The sequence below is a fragment of the Capricornis sumatraensis genome, chromosome X (assembly GCF_032405125.1).
Source record: "Capricornis sumatraensis isolate serow.1 chromosome X, serow.2, whole genome shotgun sequence".
Lineage (NCBI taxonomy): Eukaryota > Metazoa > Chordata > Mammalia > Artiodactyla > Bovidae > Capricornis > Capricornis sumatraensis.
Genome location: NC_091092.1, coordinates 127,093,345 through 127,113,993, shown reverse-complemented (window position 1 = coordinate 127,113,993; position 20,649 = coordinate 127,093,345). Strand labels below are relative to the sequence as shown.

The 20,649-nt window shown below is 42.0% G+C and overlaps 1 pseudogene; it reads right to left on the bottom strand.

Annotated features, from left to right (window-relative positions):
* Positions 1-15,836: 15,836 nt before the first annotated feature.
* LOC138071532 (ARL14 effector protein-like pseudogene) lies at positions 15,837-16,334 on the bottom strand (annotated as a pseudogene).
* Positions 16,335-20,649: the final 4,315 nt, after the last annotated feature.

Genomic DNA, 20,649 nt, shown 5'->3' with positions numbered 1-20,649 from the left:
ATGTTATATCCATAAGACAACATTTTGACTCATTAAAATTGTATTTGAGAAGTTGTTCTTGAGGTAAAGAAATGATGTATTTTATGTAAACTTTTAAAAAAGAAGTATGCCATATTCCATAAACTGTATACTAAATTGCATACATGGTACCATCTCAACTAAATCAATAGTATTTGCCTTTGAGCAATGGAATTATAAGGTGTTTTTTTCCCCTTCTTCAGAATACTTTAACTTTTCACATTGAACACAGGTTATCAGAAAAAAAAAAGCTGAGTAGTTCTTCAATAAAAAGACTTGAAACTGTTGCAGAAACCAGTACTCGAGAAACCAAGCACCTCACTCGGAGAGTTGGAGAACTCAGGTTTGTTCTGCCTGCGGGCCCAGAGGAGTTAACACCCGAACAAAGGGATTACAGAGTTTGTATAGACAGACTATAGTGGGCAACACTAGCTGTTAACAGGCTGGTTTAAACTAAGGGGTTTTGCTCTGGGAAACAGCAGTCAAGATGGGGAGGGGGATACCTGGCCTGGACAGGCATGATTAAGCAGGTGTGCAGGGGCTGAGCAATTGCAAAGAGCAGGACAAGGGTGAGTAGGATAAACTCTAGTTCCTAGTATTTCAAGTCCCCACTTTCTGAGAATATGTGACCTACATGGTCTAGACTTTGCAAAGGGCAAGCCAAGTTGCAGAAGGAGAAGGAGGTTGTGTAAAATGTTAACTTTTCCTCTTCAAAACCATAAAACTAGAAGAAAACAGGGGGAAATCTCCTTGACATGCGTCTTGGTAATAACTTTTTGGATATAACACTAAAAGCATAAGCAAGAAGATCAAAAAGAAACATCGAATAAAAAAATTAAAATACATCGAACTACAAGGCTTCTCTACAGCAGAGGAAGCAATCAACAAAAGGAAAAGGCAACCTATGGAATGGAGAGAACATTTGCAAACCGTATATCTGATAATGGGTTAATATCCGAAATATGTAAAGACCTCATACATTTCAATAGCATAAAACCAAAATAATCTAATTTTAAAATGGGCCCAGGTCCTGAATAGACATTTTCCACAAGAGTATATACAAATGGCCTCTCAGGAACATGAAAAATATGTACTAAAACACAGAAATGCAAATCAAAACCACAATGCGGTATCATCTCACACAAGATGGTTATTATCACAAAGACATGAGAAAACAGTGTTGGAAAGGATGTAGAGAAAATGTAACCTTTGTGCACTGTTGGTACAGATATAAATTGGTTCAGTCACTATGGACAACAATATGCAGGTTCCTCAAAATATTAAAAATAGAACTACCCTATGAAATCAAACCAGTCAATCCTAAAGGGAATCAGCCCTGAATATTCATTGCAAGGAGTGATGCTGAAGCTGAAACTCCAGTATTTTGGCCACCTGATGCGAAGAACTGACTCATTGGGAAAGACCCTGATGCTGGGAAAGATCGAAGGCAGGAGGAGAAGGGGACGACAGAGGATGAGATGGTTGGATGGCATCACCGACTCAATGGACATGAGTTTGAGCAAGCTTCAGGAATTGGTGATGGACAGGGGAGCCTGGCGTGCTGCAGTTCATGGGGTCACAACTGAGTGACTGAACTGAATGATCCAGCAATCCCACTTCTGGATTTATACATCCAAAGGAAATTAAATCACTCTCTTGAAGATATATGTTCACCCCCATGTTCACTGCAGCATTGTAATTCACAACAAACACAGATGGAAATAACCTAAATGTCCATCAACAGATAAATGGAGACAGAAGATGTGGTACACACAATGCTGCTAAATCACTTCAGTCGTGTCTGACTCTGTGCGACCCCATAGACGGCAGCCCGCCAGGCTCCCCCGTCCCTGGGATTCTCCAGGCAAGAACACTGGAGTGGGTTGCCATTTCCTTCTCCAATGCATGAAAGTGAAAAGTGAAAGTGAAGTCACTCAGTCATGTCTGACTCTTAGTGACCCCATGGACTGCAGCCTACCAGGCTCCTCCAGCCATGGGGTTTTCCAGGCAAGAGTACTTGAGCGGGGTGCCATTGCCTTCTCCAGGTATACACGATACTTAGCCATAAAAGAGTACGAAATCCTGCCATTTGTGACAACCTTGACAGCACTACACTAAGTGAAATAAGTCAGATAAAGACAAATACGGTGTCATCTTGCGTGTAGAATCTAACAAAAAAGCCGACTGCAGAGAAACAGAGAGTAGAATGGTGGCTGCCAGGAGCTTTTAGGAGAGGGGTGGCAGGAGGAGAAATAGGGAGACATACAGCGTGCTGACTATCGTTAACAATGCTGTATTATATACTAGAAAGTTGCTAAAAGAGTAAATCTGAAATGGTTCTCACCACAAAGAAACATAGACACACGAAAGGTAACTATGTGAGGTGATAGGTGTGTTAACTAACCTTACTGTGGTAATCATTTGACAAGATCTACATGTACAAAATCACATTGTACACCTTAAACCGGGGTCCCCAATCTCCAGGATCTAATGCCTGAAGGTATGAGGTGGAACTGATGTAATAATAATAGAAATAAGGTGCACAATAAACGTATGTGTTTGAATCATCCTGAAACCATCCTCCCACCCCCACTCTGGTCCATGGAAAATTTGTTTTCCATGCAACCAGTCCCTGGTGCCAAAATGGTTGGGGATTGCTGCCCTAAACACATACAAGGCTACAGGCGGGGGAGAGAAAGATGCAAAAAGTGCAATCAAACAAGCTTTAGATTATTAAAGAGATTTTTAAGAAAAGCAAAAATTCTGAGTAGAAACAAATCATTCTCATTCTGTAAAATCCTTTGTTCTAGCCCTGTTTTATTAATCAGGATTCTTGGCGCAGAAACTGCCACTGGCAACCTGGAGCAAAAGTTCATTTGTTGCAAGGTTTTTTGAGACAAAAATGTTTGTAAAAGTCTGTTTATCACCAGAGTGCTGTGATAAATAACCTTTCACTAGGCTTCATATTCTTATCTCACTCAGGATTCAAACACTTGGGATAGGACTTGGCATGGTCTAGCCTAGGTCACCTGCCTGCATCAGGGTGAGGGAGCAGGCCCATTAACTTCCACCAAAGGCAATACCACATTTCTCCAAGACAGGGCATCGTGGGAGAAAGGTGAACACTCAACAGTAGTTAGGGTGCTATTAGCAAGACGGATTAAATCCTATTGACCTGAAATGTGAGGTCACCATACTTTCTCTTCAGTTGGTAACGTTGCTTTTTTTTTTTTTTTAAATTTTTGGCCACACTCTGCAGTATTTAGGACCTTAGTTTCCCAAACAGGAATTGAACCAAAGCTTCCCTACATTGGAAGGCAGAGTCTTAACCACTGGACCACCGGCTAAGTCCTGATAACTTTGCTTCTGAAGTATCTTCTCCATCATTCCTCTCTTATTCATTTATCTCCCTGAAATGAAGCCTCTCTCCTTCCATTCCCAACTCTCTCACTCAAGTCACCAATGGAGCTAGCTACAGAAAGCCATTCTCATGGATGTTTCCCAGGCTTTCTCTTTCTAGATAATCTGAGTTCCCCTAGAAGTAGAACCTGAGGGAAGGATTCGAGTGTAAATGGTTTATTTGCAAGGAGATCCCAGGAAATACAGGTAAAGGAGTGAAGAAGTGAGAAGGCAAGGGAAGAAAGTCAACACAGAGTGTGTTATTAAACAAGTCACTGTGCTCTGCAACCAGAACTTAATCCTGTTTCACGGAACTCTGGGAAATGGTGTAGAATCTGAATCTCAGAGTTACATTGCTCAAGGGGCAAGGTAGGTGAAATAGTTGTACACCAGCTTTCGGCAACCATCAGCTGGTGGCTATTTGAGGGGAAATGGCATGCCTTAATTCCCTGGCATTTCCAGCCCTCCGTGTCGATGGACAGAGCAGGTTCTGGAAACCAGAGAAAGTCCAGAATCAAAGCGATGCAGGTTCTGGCAGTTGGAAATTTGGCTGCATACACTGATAAGTGATGAGGAAATGCAGGCTTGGCACCGACAGCATTTACTAGACATTTCTGTGTGTTGTTTCACATTGCTCATGACGCCTCTTGAAACTCCTCCTTCAGTTGGATGCTGGAATACACCACCCCGCTTCTTTTCTGCCTCATCTCTTGCCACTTCCTCCCATTCTTCTTCATAGCTTACTTGGCCTTTTTTTTTTTTTTTCCTATGCTTTCCTTACTGTTAACAAGCCAACTGTTGTCTTCTCATCCCACACAATTTCCTCATTGTCCTGAACATATCCTTGCCATGAAGCCCATCTATAGACTGACTGGTCTAGATGAATGTTTCTAGCCCTGCTCTCCTCTGTGGAGTCCACATCCAACAGCTTAAAAGTATCTCCACTTGGATCTCCCATGAGCACCTTAACCCCAATGTGTCCAAAACTCACCTCTCCAAATCTGATCATCTCTCTTAAATCTCTCTCCCCTGAGTGCTCTCGCTCAAAATGGCAGCACCATCTCTCCAGTTTCCCAAGCCACAGACCTGGGACTGTCTTTCCTTCGCTCTTCCCTCTCCTCACCCCTGATGCCTAATTGATCACAAAGTCTTAGCCATCCTCACTTCTAATCGTCTCTTTTTTGCGTTCTCTACCTTTAAGCACCACAGTCTAGGCATAGGAGGGACTTCTAGCTTTCTCCCCAACATTCTGTTGGCTCCATCTGGGCTCATTGCAGCCCCTGAATCTTTGTTGACGTCATTCCTGCCTCTTTGGTTTGGAAAGACCTCAGCTTCCCTGGCTCACCTCAAAGTGTGTGCTGTAGCCTTTGAGTTGAATTTATCCCCAGGATCTTCCCAGCCTTGGTAGGATTCTGAATTGGTTGGGATTAAGTTTGGTTTGGGTGGACTCTGGGAATTCGTGATGGACTGGGAGACCTGGCATGCTGTGGTTCATGGGGTCACAAAGAGTCGGACACGACGGAGCGACTGAACTGAAGTTTGGTTGTGAGTTATCAAAATCCAGAATAACTGTGTCTTAAATAAGCTGGAAGTGTATTCATTTCTTATATTAAAAAAAAAAACTCCCCAAAGGAAATCAGTCCAGGGCTGGCATGATTCCTACTCCTACTCCCCCAACAATAGTGTTTCTGCTTCTGAGGGAACCCAGATGAAAACAGAGGGATAGAAACTCACTTGGAGTATTTGATTGAGATATGCAGGTGACAATAAACTTGCAGCAGAAAGCGAAGAAGACCTAAAGAGCCTCTTGATGAAAATGAAAGAGGAGAGTGAAAAAGTTGGCTTAAAACTCAACATTCTGAAAACTAAGTTGATGGCATCCAGTCCCATCACTTCATGGCAAATAGATGGGGAAACAATGGAAACAGTTGAGAGACTTTATTTGGGGGGCCTCCAAAATCACTGCAAACGGTGACTGCAGCCATGAAATTAAAAGATGCTTGCTCCTTGGAAGAAAAGCCAAGACCAACCTAGACAGCAACCTAAAGAGCAGAGACATTACTTTGCCGACAAAAGTCTGTCTAGTCAAAGCTATGGTTTTTCCAGCAGTCATGTATGGATGTGAGAGTTGGACTATAAAGAAAGCTGAGCGCCAAAGAATCAATGCTTTTGAACTGTGGTGTTGGAGAAGACTCTTAGGAGATCAAACCAGTCCATCCTAAGGAGATCAGTCCTGAAGATTCATTGGAAGGACTGATGCTGAGGCTGAAGCTCCAATACTTTGGCCACCTGATGCAAAGAACTGACTCATTGGGAAAGACCCTGATGCTGGGAAAGATTGAAGGTGGGAGGAGAAGGGGACAACAGAGGGTGAGATGGTTGGATGGCATCACCGACTCAATGGACATGAGTTCGAGTCAGCTCCAGGAGTTGGTGATGGACAGGAAAGCCTGGTGTGTTGCAGTCCATGGGGGTCACAAAGTCGGACATGACCGAGTGACTGAACCGAACTGAAGAATTCCCCTGAGCACAGTCCTTTAACGACTTGGTAAAATTTCAGGTGTACATACATCTGTGGGGGGTAGAAGACCTGGGAAGTTTCTTGGTGAGTTACTTCTCCATGTGGAACTGTTACATGACACCACTATGAAGCAGCCTAGAAGGAGCTCTGTTCTGAGAAGAATCAGAGAATGTGACTTCTTCCTTCTGGGGTTCCCTGGGACACCCCTGCCCACAATCCTTCCCAATACCACCACCACCCAGCTCTAACATTTCAGCATCTTTCCTCCCCACTTCCCCTCAGGCCAACTTCATTCTGGAGCCCAGCTCACTGGTTTCCCCAGGGTCGTATCCCACCCAATTTTGGCCATAGTCCAAAACCCACCCATTATCCAGGGGAGGTATCACTGAGCTGTCAGGATCAGGAGAGTTGATAATAGCTTGCTGAGTCAACTCCTCCCAAGGAATATTGACTTTTAACAGGAATAGTCTTGAGTCAGTGTTTTTTCACCCCTTGGCTCAAAGACAGTGATTATCAGAACAGCAACCCAGGGTAGAAGGTTGAGGCTACATATGGTCCCCAGCTACCAGGGCAGAAACTCTGACTGCTTCAAGAGCCCCACCCTCTGCCTTAGGTCCTATGACTGCTCCAAGGACTGAGAGGGTCTCTATTTCAACTGCACCTGCAATTCACACTCGCAGACTGGTAGAGAAACCACATTACAGGATTGAGGACGGGATAATGCCAGCCTGTTGCCCAGGTGGGGGTGCCAAGGCAAGACTGAGAAACAGTGCCTAAAAATAGAAAATCGTGGGTTTTTTTTTTTTCTATTTGGACTCTCTGCATGGCCTGCGGGATCTTAGTTTCTCAACGAATGATCAAACCTGAAACCTCTGCAATAGAAGAGCAAAGTCTTAACCACTGGACTGCCAGGGAAGTTCCCAAAACTGTTTTGTTCCCAAAACTGTTTTGTTGTTGGGAAAATTTCCAAATTACATAAAACCAGACACTACAAGTAACCACTCCGGACTTATCCAGATCCAACAACCAATGCCTTGCCATTCTTGTTTTATCAGGTATGCTTCACACGTTTTTTGAGGGGGTTCAAATTTTCTGTAAAGCAAATCTCAGTTATTACGTCCTTTTTACTTTTAATATGCTTCTCAAAAGGAAGGACAGAAGGAAGGAAAATATTTTCCTTATATGACCACAGTGCTATTATTACAGTTAAGAAAATAATGAACAATTCATAAATACCATCTATCACTTAGTCCATGTGTAAATTTTGAGACAATTTGGAAAACTGAGGAGTACTTTTTAAATAGTGGGACTTTTTTTTTTTTTTTACAACATCAGAGCTGACAGAGTTACAGGAATAAATTAGGGGAGCAGAGATGGTACCCTCTTAGACCCTCTCCAAATATCCAATTGATTCAAACTAAGGTGGTGGAATCTTGTTGAGCTGAAAAAGCAAAATTTCTACTCCTTCAGTCCAGTAGAAGTAAAAGTGCTCTTCCCAGTTCAGCCCTGTGCTCCTATTCATAAGATTTTGTAAGGTACTGGAAGGTTGCTTCTACCCACCTCCAAGGGCTCATATCAGTCTCCCTCTAAAACATGGTGAGTAAGAGACTCCATGTGCATTCTAAGGGGAACATTATGGTGTCCAATTGTTTCTATCAAAGGTTCCGAGAAAAAAATGGTGAGGATTTGTACATTTGTACATGAGCCATTAATTGTTCATTAACTTTCTAAATGACCAGTCACAGTCTACTGAATTTGGAAGAACTGCCAAAGATGAAACGGCTTTTCCTGCTCAACTGGAACTAAGGGAAAGTGGTTTGGGACACAGAGTGCCAAGTCGGGGAAAGATAAACATCACTGCAACTCTTACCAGCTTGCCTAGAAAAGAGCTGGGTTTAACCTTATCTAATAGAGCTTGTCCTTGCTCAAAGTGAGTGTTTTCTAGTTAAAAGTAACATTTAACAATTTTTCCTACGTTCCGGCTCTATTCTCAGGACTCACTATATGAGCTCAAGTCACCCTCACAACCCCCTTAAGTGATGTAATTCTTCTCACTTTTACTAATGAGGAAAGAAACAGAAGTGCAGGGAAGTTAAAAGGATACACTGCACAAGATTACACAGCCAGTTAGAACTGGAAGAGGTAGGGCTTGACTCCAAGGCCTCCATCTCCAGCCTGCATTCATCACCGCTCTGTGATACATACCACCTCGGGATGAAATGCTGTGTTTTTTAGTCCACATGGGCTCATCTGATATCATTCCTTCCATTGCTTAACTCTGTCCCCAAACGTCTCCCATTGTCCTACTTACTCTCTGCTCACTCTCCTGTTTTTCCTAATAAAGTTGTGAGCTCCTTGAAAGCAAGGGCTGCTATGTCCCAGCAGTGCTCAGTAAATGGCAGGCATTCATTAAATGTATGTAACAGGACCAGGACTCAATCCCAGTGCAAAATGTAAGAGGGCAATAACATGAATGATGGTTTAATGAAGTGTTTATTGAGAAATCAGGGACTCCCCTGGTGATCCAGGGGTTAGGACTCTACCCTTCCACTTCCAGGGGGCACAAGTTTGGCCCCTGGTCAGGGAACTAAGATCCCCTGAGGTGTGCACCACGGCAAAAGAAAAAAAAAAAAAAAGGAAGGAAAGAAAAATAAAAATCCGGATCAGATACAGTGCCATGCTAAACCACACTGGAGTCAGAGGCCAAAGGAAAAATCAGCAACAGTGATCCCATCTTTAAAATGTTGATATTTTGGTCATAATACATCTTTTGTATTAGCTTTGATTTCTTTAAATACTGCATTGAAATATTACTTTTCTTGATTACTGAGGTGTTTTGGCGACCCCACCCAATCCCCCTTCAATTTTACTCCCAAGGTGAGCAGTTCACTTGCCTCATCCTAGTTTAGGTCCTGGGTATAACTGAATCAACGGTTGACTCCACACTCCAGTATCTACATTTGACAGAAGGGAAAACTGAAATCAAGGTGCAGAGAAGTAGAACACTTTATTCAAGGCCACACAACTAAGTGGTGTCAGATGTTGGAACTGCTGGTATCTCAAACTTAGTATCTTAAGGAAGAAATTTATGCTTTAGCTAAGAATGACGAATAACACAAATCATTTAAATTTACACAGGTAGGACAAAAATGTGGGCCAATGGTTTTAGAGGTTGCCCTAAACTATGCATTATCAGCTACTTACATATGATAATACTGACAAAACATGCCTCTGTTGCCATCATTTTTAAAGATTTTATAATAATTAATTCAGCAAACATTTATTCAGTACCTACCATGGAGCTTTTCCTCTGTTATTTACTTACATTTTATATTTAATTTTTTGTTGAAGTGCAGTTGATTGACAATGTTGTGCCAATCTCTGCTTTATAACAAAGTGCCTCAGTTATATTCATATAGACATTCTTTTCTATGTTCTTTTCCATTATGGTTTAACACAGGGTAAATATTGAATATAGTTCCCTGTGCTATACAGTAGGATTTGTTGTTTCCTTTTTATTTAACAGAACTTGTAGTAGGCCATAAGATGACCTCAAAACATAGGTAATCAATTAATTTGTTAGATTAGCCTCTGGATAAACTAGCATTAAATGAAATGAACATGTTTTCAAGGCAGAGTCTACTGTCTGGGCCACCAGGGAAGCCCCATATATATACACATACATACATATATATACACACATATATGTGAACACATGTTCCTGAGTCTTAACCACTGGACCACCAGGGAATTCGATAGTTGCTACTTTCTTTTTTTTTAGTTCTATTTTTTTCTACTTTTTTTTTTATTACACTTTATTTTGTATTGGAGGATAGCCAGTTAACAATGTTGTGATAGTTTCAGGTGGACAGGAAAGGGTCGTTGCGATTTTCAATGAGTAATGGAAAAGACAAAAACAGGAACATACGTTAAAAGAAAAAGACATTCTTTCTAGGAACTACTTTGTGTTTGCTCGAGTCATCTAAGGTTGCTTATCTCAGTCATTTCAAGCCGGCTTGTAATGAGCTATTGACCAACACTCCTAAAACGCCCATGAAAAAGCATGTCCTGCTATCAATGACTCACTCATTAAACAAACATTCACTGAGCACCTACCGTGTACCAGGTTGTGTGTTAGATGCTGGGGATACAGAGCTGTGGAGTCAAAGCCTGCTTTGAAGCATGGTGTAAGTGGGAGAAGGTCAACAGGCAAGAGTTCAAAGGTCTGTCAAGAGGATTCTTGGAAGACCTCTCAGAAGGGCCAAGAGCATGCCAGTTTGCAGCTGGGGTGTTTCAAAGTACCCAATAGATACCTCTCGCCAACCTGAAATGTGAATAACTTACAAAGACAAAACAAAGAAGTTGGCAGGTAGAGAGAAAATTGTTAACTTCACCCTTGATAGAGCTGATCCTGGCTCAGTTGGTAAAGAATCTGCCTGCAATGCAGGAGACCTGGGTCCAATCCCCGGCTTGGGAAGATCCCTGGGAGAAAGAAATGGCAACCCACTCCAATACTCTTGCCTGGAGAACTTCATGGATAGACGAGGACAGGCTGCAGTCCATTGGAACTGCAAAGAGTTGGGACAGAACTGTGAGACTTTCATTTTTTTTCACTTTCATATGCCAACAAGGGAGCTTCCCAACCAGAATTAGACTGATCCACCCACTCAGCATCCAGGGACAGAGCCTGCCCCTGGAGCACTGGAAGACAATGGTGGCTCACTGGGGCAGCTTGTACTCAGAAAGTTAGGGTTTAGACAGTACATGCCCACATATTGTCTGTATGGTATAAAGAGTGTGGTGTAAATGTGTAAACATGTATAAATGAACTTTACTCCTTAAAGCTAATCCTTAGATTAATCCTTAGAGGTGGCTAGTTAGCATTTGAACCCACATTCCAGAGAAGTTTAAGCACTACAAATGTCATTATCTAAATCTATACCCAGAGGATGTTAATAAACGTGTCAGAGATGATTTTTCATTGTCGAACTGACTGGTATTCGATATGTATTTATATCTATGGCATGCTAGAAAGATTCTACTGGCCTAACGGTCCTCAAAAGTAAGGGAGCTCTCTTGGGTCTCTTCTATAAGAGACTCATTCATTAGGGCATTACCCTAATGACCTAATCACTTCCCAAAGGTCCCACCTCCTACTACCATCACCTTGGGAGTGAGGTTTCAATACACAAATTTGAGGGGACATAGTAGGGACAGAGGTTTGGAGTGCCATCTCTAGTTTCAACAGGTGAGCACAATTCACAGAGAAGTCTTCAACCTGTAAATATTTGTTGGGCCATTAATACAGAAATAGCAAATGTGTAGTAGTAAGTCTAGGTGGTAGATGGTACTTCCAAAGAGAACCACCACAGTTTTCCAAGGGTAAAATTTGTTTCTGTATGCTATGTATATAGAGCCCAGAAACCAGGGGCCCCTTAAGCATGTTTCTCATGTTCAGTAGATGATTAACCTCTGCATACACATTGCCTTTGAGAAGGGAATGGCAACCCACTCCAAGACTCGTGTCTGGAAAATCCCATAGACACAATGCCTGGCATGTGGTAGTTTCTCAATAAACACCTGCTGAATAAATAAAGGGATAAATCTAGAAGAAGCATGACAGCCCTCTGTGTTAGCGAGCCATTGCTGCACAGCAAATCACCCCAAACGTTAGCATCTTAAAACGACGAGCATTTCTTATCTCACAGTTTCTGTGAGGGAAAAGTCAGGAAGCAGCGTGGCTGGGTGGTTCTGGCTGAAGGTCTCTCACAAGGTTGACACCTCTCATCGAGGTGTCAGCTAGGACTACAGTCATTCAAAGCTTGATGAGGCAACAAGACCCCCTTCCAAAAATACTCACGAGGTTTTGGCCAGAGTTGCCAATTCTTTGTCACGTTGGCTTCCTCACGGGGCGGCTCACACAGGGCAGCCGGCCTGCTCTAGAGCAGATGACCATGAGGATGCAAAAGAAAGGCCACACTGCCCTTTATGACCAAGTCTCAGTCACCATCACTTGGGCCTTATTCTGTTCACTAGAACCAAGTCACTAAGTTCAGCCACCACTTCAGGGAAAAGGATTACAAAATATCAGAGGACCACTGGGGACCATCTTGGAGGGCTACCTACCACACCTTGGGAATTGTTAACTGACTGTAAATAGCATCCTCCAAAAGCTCAGACAAATGTGTTCTTTGCTGTGAAAGTGGTTATAAATTGTTTATCAACCTTTCTCTAGTAGTTTTGTGAACATGGTAACACTATTACCTCTGTGCTTTTCAAATGCAAAGGGCACTGCAGCAGGTAAATGGACAGTGATAACAACTACTTTTGCACTGCAAAGATTCCGGGTAGGTTCAGACGAATTGCTTTAGCTCCCCGACCAGGGATTGAACCCATATCCCCTGAACTGGAAGCACAGAGTCTTAACCACTGGACTGCCAGGGAAGTCCCTGGGTTCCTATCTTTGAAGCACAAGACTGTTCTTTGACTAGAATGAAAGTTCAGTTTGTATTTTCAAGCCCATCTTCACCAATTCAGCAAAGCTGGATACCGGTTTGAGTATTAAAAAGAAAAACTACTGATTCTGAGAGCTCATTTTATTTAAACTCTTGGTCTAAGATGACCTGTAAAACAAGCAAAGTATTAGGTTGCTGCAAATGTAATTGAGGGTTCAGACCACGAAATTTAAATCAATATAACTAGACTCAAACTCATCTTTGTGAATCAAAATAGGAACCGTTACATTCAACACATTTTCACCAACGAGAAATAAGTTTGTTTATTCCTGTAGCATAAAAATCTGTGCTTCGCAAAAACAGAAATATAGACCAATGGAACAAGACAGGAGACAAGAATGTACAATGGGGCAAAGACAACCTCTTCAATAATCGGTGATGGGAAAAATGGACAGCTACATGTAAAAGAACGAAATTAGAACACTTCTTAACACCATACTCAAAGAGAAACTCAAAATGGATTAATGACCTAAATGTAACACCAGGAACTATAAAACTCTTAGAGGAAAACATAGGCAGAACACTCAATATCAGAAATCAAAGCAAGATCCTCTATGACCCTCTTCCTAGAGTAATGGAAATAAAAAACAAAGTAAACAAGCGGGACCTGATTAAACTAAACGCTTTTGCACAGCAAAGGAAACTATAAGAAAGGTGAAAAGACAACCCTCAGAACGGGAGGAAATAATAGCAAATCAAACAACTGACAAAGGATTAATTTCCAAAATATACAAGCAGCTCATACAACTCAATTCCAGAAAAACAACCCAATTAAAAAGTGGGGAAAAGATCTAAACAGACATTTCTCCAAGAAGACATACAGATGGCTCAGACAGACATGAAAAGATGCTCAATATTGCTCATTATTAAAGAAATGCAAATCCAAACTACAATGAAGTATCACCTCACACTGGTCAGAATGGCCCTCATCAAAAAGTCTACAAACAGGAGAGGGTGTGGATCAACACTTGCACTGTTGGTGGGAATGTAAATTGATACAGTCACTATGGAAGACGGTATGGAGATTCCTTAAAAAACTAGGAATAAAACCACCATATAACCCAGCATTCCCACTGCTAGGCATATACCCTGAGGAAACCGAAACTGAAAAAGACACATGTGCCCCAATGATCACTGCAGCACTGTTTACAACAGCTAGGACATAGAAGCAACCGTGATGTCCACTGCCAGATGAATGGATAAAGAAGTCGTGGTACATATACACAATGGAATATTACTCAGCCATAAAAAGGAACACATTTGAGTCAGTTCCAATGAGGTGGATGAACCTAGAGCCTATTATACAGAGTGAAGTAAGTCAGAAAGAGAAAGAGAAATATCGTCTACTAATGCATATATACAGAATCTAGACAGATGGTACCAAAGAATTTATTTGCAGGGCAGCAATGGAGGAACAGACTCATGGACACGGGGAGAAGGCAGGAGAGGGTGAGATGTATGGCGAGAGTAACATGGAAACTTGCATTACCGTATGTAAAACAGATAGCCAAAGGGAATTTGCTCTATATCTCAGGGATCTCAAACAGGGTCTCTGTACCAACCTAGAGGGGTGGCATGGGGACGGAGATGAGGGGGAGGTTCAAGAGGGAGGGGACATATGTATACTTATGCCTGATTCATGTTGAGGTTTGACAGAAAACAAATTCTGTAAAGCAATTATCCTTCAATTAAAAAATAACATTTAAAGATAAATGAATAACTTTTTAAAAATCTGTGTACACCCGTGGTGGATTCATGTCAATGTATGTCGAAACCAATACAGTATTGTAAAGTAAAATAAAGTAAAAATAAAAATTAAAAAAAAAATCCGTGCTTCAGGATTTGATTAAATTCTTGGAAAGCATTTTCTGCCTCCTGCTGGTTGTGGAAGCCTTTCCCTCACAAAAAGTTGTCAGGATGCTTGAAGAAGTGGTGGGCAAGAGGTCAGGTGAATATGGCGGATGAGGCAAAACTTTTGCACCAACCTAATATCACTATCAGGAATTTCTGATGGAAAGTGATTGGTGTTTGCCCAAGAACAAAACATGGATTTGCTTCAGGGAAGGGGGGGAAATGTTTTTTTTTTTTCTCTCTTGGGTCTAAAACACACACACTTTCTCACACACAAAAAAATCAAAGTAAGGAAAATTAAATGCTTTTTATTAATTAATTTGCCACACAGAGATTTTGGGTGAGTTAGTCAGAGGCAAAAGTGGTTACAGGTGAATATTTTCTAGTGGGTAAACATACATAGCCATTTGGTGGGATAGAGATAGGAGCCTTCTGTCTATTTTTAGCCCATTATTTCTGCAGCCTCGGCCAGGGCCTGCACAACTGTGTTCAGTGGAAAGACTGAACTCTTTGTGCCGAATCCAAAGCTTCAGAAGGAGCAATTAAATGTTCATGAGACATAAACGTGGAAAAGTGGAAAAAGCAATTTTCTCCTTACAGATAGATCATTTGAATAAAACTTGGTATCAAAGATGACTGAAGAGAAACTTTCCCGATGACGCTGTGGGTGTGAACAGTTTCATAGAGATTTTCCCTAGAAACAGTTTTGCACAATAGCTGCCAAACCTGGCCCAGATGTTTCACATCAGTCTTCTGAGATGGTATCTTCACTGAGGTCAGCAGAAACTCTAGCTGAATTTCCTTAAATCCTATACCTCTAAGACCAAATGCAACTTAGGCCTTAGGAATTTTATACCACGTTGGCCAGTTCTGTGTGGCTGGTAACCTTAGCCACTAAAAAACTGCTTTTAAATCATTTCTAGGTAACAATTAGATTAAAATTTGTCCTTTGAAGTCTGCTTCCAGTTGGCATTTTGGATATCACTTAAATTGAATCTCTCATTTTGTGCTCATATGTTGGGACAGTTGGCCATGGGGCCTAGTAAATGTTTTTTTTAAAAAAACAAATTTCATTTTAATATTGTTAAAACAGTAACACTAAAAGCATGAGACTATGAATATGCAGTGCAAGTCAATCCAAATAGAATTCTGATTTAGAATTGATAATGTGTAAGATCCTAACGGTAACTATTATAAACATATGTTCTTTGTCAAGATAAGCTCTCAGCTACAGAATTCTAAAAAACCTAAAACTCCATCTCCTAAGGTACCAGCAAAGAGGAAAGGGATTTTTAACCCGAGAGCAGAGTAGGAATTCAGTTGCTGGTTACCAGGGGAGGAATCTGAGTCATCACAGCAGGAAGGTTAGAGAAAGACAGTGCATTACACAGGGTTCTATGGCTTCAGAGAACACTAACTAGTCTAAACTGTATTTGTAAAACTTTTTGTCCCCCAGTCCTAAAATTCACCCAGGAGACAGAGGCTGGTATAACTGCAAAGCAGAGAAAATGCATCAGCCTGGAGGGCTGCTCCTAGTCAGAGAGGTCGAATGGCATCTTGCTGATGACCTCCCCATTCTCATCGACTATGGTGTGGTAGACCCAGCGGCGGTTGCAGCGGCAAGTGGGCCCGCACTTGGTGGAGTTACACTTGGGGCACGGGTAGAAGCAACCCTGGCAGTCTTTATCAAGGCAGTCACACAGGTCAGCCTGATTGAAGGTGAGCCTGCCCTTTTGGTCATACTTGTTGACTTTGCGTTTTACAGGAACAGACTCATTCTTGCTTGCCATTTGCCCTTCCTTCATCAGCTGCCTTAATTTAGGGTTAAAGTTGGCTGCCTGAGGCCCGGAATTTTGAAATGACAACCATTTTAACTGCTGCTCCACCCGTTTCATCTGCTGCTCCACCCGTTTCATCTGCTGCTCCACCCGTTTCTTCTGCTTCAGTTCCATCTCACTTGGTTTCTCAGGAGAACTTGGACGTGCAGGTCTCTCTCGCACGGAACTGCTTTTTTCTGCTTGTTCACTCATTTCTGCTCACCTGGGGACACAAACAAAGTCAGCAACCATTTGTGGGAGCTCAGTCAACCATGAGGACGCTGGAGCTGGAAAACGTCATTTCAGAATGGGCCTATGAAGATTTTACTTCAAACCTGGGTTAAGTGGATAGGAGCAAGTTTATCAACACCAACAAATCTTTGGACAAAAGTGCTTTTATCAGATAGTATTTCCTCCTTTATTTAACCATCTCTTTTTTCTATCAACTGTTTAAATAACCATTCATGTTGGTCTAGACTAGTACTTCTCAAACATTAATGTGCCTATGAATCAGGAAACATCTTGTTAAAAACTAGATGATGATTCAGTTAGGACTGGGATGGGGCCAGAGAATCTACCTGTCTAATGTATGCCCGGATTATACTGATATTGCTAATGCCAAACCTACTTTGAGTCTCAAGGGCCTAGAGCTAAACCAATAGTGATCAGGGGCCACAATTCCTTTGCTTTAATAGAAACCCAGTTATTCTTCTTAGATGAGTGGCCCGAGGATAGAAAAACAACAGTTTTTATGTAAAGAATCTCTTTCTCTCCACAATCCCCCCCACCACCGCCCCCACACAAGGCAAACTCTTGACTTTTCCTCCAGCTAAATTGGTTTGAACAAAGAAAATACTGTTTGAACCACTTCAGATCAATAAACATATTCCTTGTTTCTAATGACTGTAGTAAGTAATGGAAATTGGATGGTCATTTTTAGCAATTGCCTTTTCTCTTTAAAACATCAGCACATTAGTTGTGGTTTATTTATTTCCTTTGAAGCGACCTCCAATTCTTCTCAGGAAACACTCTACTAGCTACTTTAAGGTAATTCATCATATTGAATTAGTGACTGGTTTCGAAAAGGCTTTCTAAGGTCAGTACACTCTCAAGGACTTTCAGTGTCATTTCACCTCTCTCCATGTCTCACTGTCTCTGTGTGTCTGTTTCTTCCCTCACCACCCCCCCCATCCCTCTGTTTCTCTCCTAATTGGCCCATGTCCTACAGACTCCACAAAGCTTCCCAAACTACTAAGAACTTAAAGTAGAGAGGCAGAGGATGCCCGTTTCTTTAAGGATGTTCTGCCTAGCTTCAAGAAGCAAACTGGCCAAAAGGAAGAGAGACAGAGGATGGGGCATCAGCTGTGAGAGGATCTACTAGAGAAAAATTCCCGTTGCTTCTCACTGGAGAGTTTCAGGCAATTCCAGAGGACTGGCCACACTCTGTTTGATACATACTACCTATTTCACACAAAAGGTTCCCTTTTAGGTCTTCCTTGGCATTTGAACGATGTAGTGTCTACAGAGAGGGAAAAGCAAATGATTCCCCTGAATCTCTCTCTTGAATTGGATTTATTTGCCAGGATCTTGTTGAGTAAATACCCAGGACAGATAATACAGTTTCATAATTTCTATCTAAGTTACTCCAATGTCTTGGCAGGTCTAGAACATTTAGTTTTTTCATTACTCTTATTCTCTGAGTTGTAATTTCATAGTTGACTCCTTACCTTACTTTTTTGGGGGGTGGGGGGAGGGTAGCAGCTACCTTTCTGATACATTACCCTAGGCAGAGGAGCCTCAGGCCTCACACTGCCAGGGATCAAACACTAGCACTGTCTTCACCACTAACTATCCGACTTTAACTTAAGATGACTTCAGCTGCTTAACCTCAGTTTCCTCATGTGAAAATGGGGATAATAATAGAACCTTCTCTATGGGTATGCCCTAAATTAGGTGCAGTGAGAACTTCAAAGATGATATAAGACCAGGTTTCTGCCCGCAAAGGTTTGGCAATCTCCACTGGAAGATCAAGTGTCTGCAGCTCACTGCAAGGACAGAGAAAGGTGCTCCAGTTCAGATTCTGAGAACCCTATGGGGGGTGGGGGTGGGGTTCGTAATCATCAAACATCAATAGAGGCATCCCTATTTAGAACTAAGCTTTATATCTTCTTTCTGCACCCCCCACCCAGTTTCGTGAGGTGCTCAGTCACTCAGTTGCGTCCACCTCTTTGCAATCCCATGGACTATAGCCCTCCAGGCTCCTCTGTCCATTTGCCAGGCAAGACTATTGGAATGTGTTGCCATTCCCTTCTCCAGAACTAACCTTGACATCTCAAAGAATTCCGGGTCATCCCCATAATGGTAAAAGAAGTGAGTGTGTGTGTGTTTGCGTGTGCAAATTTGCCACCATAATTCAGTCTAAAGCCACTATTTTTTTTCATTCATTCAGCAAATATTTATCAAGAGTATATCATATATGCTAGGTATTGTGCCCTATTTATTTCAGTTACAATTGCACAGACAAGTCCGGAGTCCTTCAAGCAGTGTTATGTACAAAAATGAATAAATTGGGGTAAAACTCTTCCACTCTTCAATTAAGCAAAATATCTATGTTGGCCAATTTTAAGGCACAGTATTTGTTTTAGAAACAGGCATCAAGACTCTGGTGGAGAAACTCAAAGTTTAGTTATGAATAGCTGTGAACCAACAGAGAAGGCAATGGCACCCAACTCCAGTACTCTTGCCTGGAAAATCCCATGGACGGAGGAGCCTGGCAGGCTGCAGCCCATGGGGTCGCTAAGAGTCGGACACGAATGAGCGACTTCCCTTTCACTTTTCACTTTCATGCATTGGAGAAGGAAATGGCAACCCACTCCAGTGTTCTTGCCTGGAGAATCCCAGGGACAGGGGAGCCTGGTGGGCTGCCATCTATGGGGTCACACAGAGTCGGACAGGACTGAAGTGACTTAGCAGTAGCATCAGCACCTGTGAACCAAACACAAAACTGATTCTCAATTATAGAAAATAGAATCAGGTTACAATGAGACCTTTGACTGCAGGAGCACTGTAATAGCACCATTTACTGGATACTGCAAGTAAAATCACCAGGCAGCTGAACAGATGTGACCATGTTATGTTCAGCTATAGCACACTCAAGACTTCCCTGGTGGCTCAGACGGTAAAGGGTCTGCCTACAATGCGGGAGACCCGGGTTCAATCCCTGGGTCGGGAAGATCTCCTGGAGAAGGGAATGGCAGCCCACTCCAGTATTCGTGCCTCCCGCGCCTCCCACCCAAGAAAGGAGCTCAAAGAAATATTGGGCTTCCCTGGTGGCTCAGGAGTTAAAGCGTCTGCCTGCAATGCAGGAGACACCAGTTCGGTCCCTGGGTGGGGAAGATCTTCTGGAGAAGGGAATGGCAACCCACTCCAGTACTCTTGCCTAGAGAATCCCATGGACGGAGGAGCCTGGTGGGCTACAGTCCACGGGGTCGCAAAGAGTCGGACACGACTGAGCGACTTCACTTTCTATAGCACACTCACACTTTGACATGAGATATGTTTGTGAACCAGAATTGTGAGCTTAAACCCCAGGGCCTCTTAAACCCTTGACCTCTCTCAAAAATGTTGGGAGGATATGTTGAGGCAAACAGTTTAGGGAAATTCAAAATAGAAATAAATGCTCGGTGAATGCATTTGAACCCTTGACATTCCAATCCTGTTGGTCAGGAAACATCTTGGTATTTTCACAGGGAAATACTTTTTCTGTTGAAATCACCTTGAAGGTAACCTTATTTTCTTCTTGTCACTCAACCATTTATTTACTTGTCATAAAATAAAGTGAAAAAACTCTGAGCCCAACCACATAAAAGTCTTACATGCATGAGCTTTATCATTATCTTTCTTACCATAGTTCTCTTAGTCCTTAAATTTCATGGTGCTGAAAATATCCTTTTTGTGTTTCTTTTCTGGATTGTTCTCCCTCTGAGCAATGGTTACCAGAATCTTTTAGAATGACATGTATTTGCTAATTGGATTTAAGGCGAGATAATGGAAAACTTTGTTCCCCAACTATCTGGGTGATATTCTTAATCTGGAAAACAGATGTTTCAACATCTCTTTGCATCTCTGTGTTCATGATTACAGTAAGGTTTCAGAATACTCCAAATGATTCCAACTCACTTTCCACACAGTTGGAAGCAGGAAGCCATTAAGATGAAGCCCTTTCAACTTACATGTAATAATAGGAGGTGAAAGAAGGTAGAAAAGGGAGGGAGGAGTCCATTAGACTGGTTCTTGGTTGATGATTTTTATACTTCTCTCAGCTCTCAAAACTGTCTTTTTGTTTAATTCACTTATTGAAGCAGTTGATGCTTTTTATTATCCCACGCGCATAGATTAAAAACATTAAAATATACTTACTCAGTGGAAGATGAAAGATAATCCTTATTTAGGTGGTTACACTACTTTCACCGAAGACAGTCCTTTTACCTAAAACACCATAAAAACGCAGTTGATCATCTATTCATTA